Source organism: Thermobia domestica, chromosome 13 (assembly GCF_964235325.1).
Source record: "Thermobia domestica chromosome 13, izTheDome1.hap1.1, whole genome shotgun sequence".
Lineage (NCBI taxonomy): Eukaryota > Metazoa > Arthropoda > Insecta > Zygentoma > Lepismatidae > Thermobia > Thermobia domestica.
In genome coordinates, this window is record NC_137466.1 from 116,247,612 (window position 1) to 116,249,465 (window position 1,854).

Here is a 1,854-nt window from a genome sequence, read left to right on the forward strand (position 1 = left end):
TCCAAAAATCCGTCAAAAAAATTCATGTCAAAAAATCCCACGAAATGGAATTTTTCCATGTATTGGCATCACTGTATGGAGTTGGTTAATGGACATACTGAAAAATAAATAAATAAGTTTGTTAAAGCATTTCTTAAACAACTAGAACTTTTAATTAAGCATGATTTAAACCTCTAGTTTACAGCGAGCCGAAGGTTTGTGGGGAGCAACTAGTTTAAATAACAGTCTTAATTTGTTTATAAATGCTTGCCATGTAAATTTAACGTAGGCGCACTTAGCTAAGTGTAAATGGAACGTAACGCCATCTGTTCTCCTTGTCGATCATCTGTTGCAATGTATCTCAATTACCATCTTATTAAAAACATATCTTTCTAAGAAAATAATATTTTTGTCCTCTCGCCTGTACCTACGAAAATTAAATGATGATAACGAATGGTTCTCATGCAACGATACGTTATCATCATTATTGAAACAGAATTTAGCAATACGCGGAATGTCGTCATTTAAATTAAATTGAACAGCTGAAACATGGTATTAAATACAAATATAATTTTAGTTGAAGGTTGATTGATAACTTTGAAATTTTAGGTCTCTTTTCAACCTGGAGCCCATGTGAGAAATGGATATAAAACTTAATGTAGGATCGAAGCCACATGAGTTCCACGGAGGTCGAAGAGCGTTAATCCTGCGTTTAAGAAACTTCTTAGCACTCATAATGACAACTTTTAATCTATGTGAAGTAAGCAGCTGAAATATCTAGAAGGAATACTCCGCATCATTGATGGAGCTGATCTGAACATTTGATACCATATAACACGAATAGAATTGTACTACATATTCTAATAATATTTCAACTCACGAATTTAGAAGTTAGAAAAAAGTGTGAAAAATGATTCCTCCGTGCCGGATTTGAACCAGCAACCTATGGATAACTCCATTATGAACAAACCAACTACAGTCCACCGCTCTACCAACTGAGCTACCAGAGGAAGTTACTTTCGAATCCTTGTAAGATTGCAAACTGTGTGAATGTATACTATATACTGGAGATTGTAATTGCGTAACGATTTACGAGCACTCACTTTGCAAAATGCGAAACGCGCCAGCTTTCAATGTGGGGATCAGTAACAACATTTTAGATTTTGCTGGAGGGGGCGTATTTTAGTAGTATGTTCGTAAGAAATTTATGAAAAAATCATGTTTTTTCTCAAATTGACCCTGCTCTCCCCAAATAAAGCTTTTGGTGGGAAACCGGGTTCGATTCTTGATTTCAGTTTATTTGACCTAAGTGCTATATATTACATTTTTCTGACTAGATAACGTTAGTCTTCAAAACCAGAGATTTTGCCAGTACAATAAATCATACAATCTCCTCATCGTATCCACCCTCTAGCAAATTTCATTTATTCATTTAGGATTAGCTTACTTATTAATGAATAAATTTTTAGTAGTAAAGAATTTGTACTAAAGCAGTTAAATAACTATTAACCTTTTTATGGATGGCTTAAGTTTAGTTTTTGATATTATTGAAATTACCATTAAGTATTTTTTTCTAAGAAGTGAAATTGTTAAATGGGTTGCCTATCGTAAAATCTCACACTTTATTCCAATTATTCCCAGAATTAATTATATGTGTTCAGCATGGTAATTGTTTTATTTATTCATTACTAGGAAATGCGTCAAAGCGTTACTGTGGTCAATATTTTGAGTTCTCTCTTCTGTATCTTTCATACATAATTCCTTTGAGTTCGCACAAAATTCGAACGTATCGTATGGATATATTAGGGAAGCATCTATGAAGCATGGAGGGGGATGACCCCTCCAAAGTTAACTTGAGCACCCCAGGATCTGGTT

At 33.9% G+C, this 1,854-nt stretch overlaps 1 non-coding gene across 1 annotated transcript; it reads right to left on the minus strand.

Moving 5' to 3' along the window:
• Nucleotides 1-894: 894 nt before the first annotated feature.
• On the minus strand, nucleotides 895-989 carry TRNAY-GUA (transfer RNA tyrosine (anticodon GUA)). Its single transcript has 2 exons — nucleotides 953-989; nucleotides 895-930 (listed from the first exon to the last, which is right to left on the minus strand). It is a non-coding gene; the product is annotated as a tRNA-Tyr (tRNA).
• Between the last annotated feature and the right edge of the window lie 865 nt (nucleotides 990-1,854).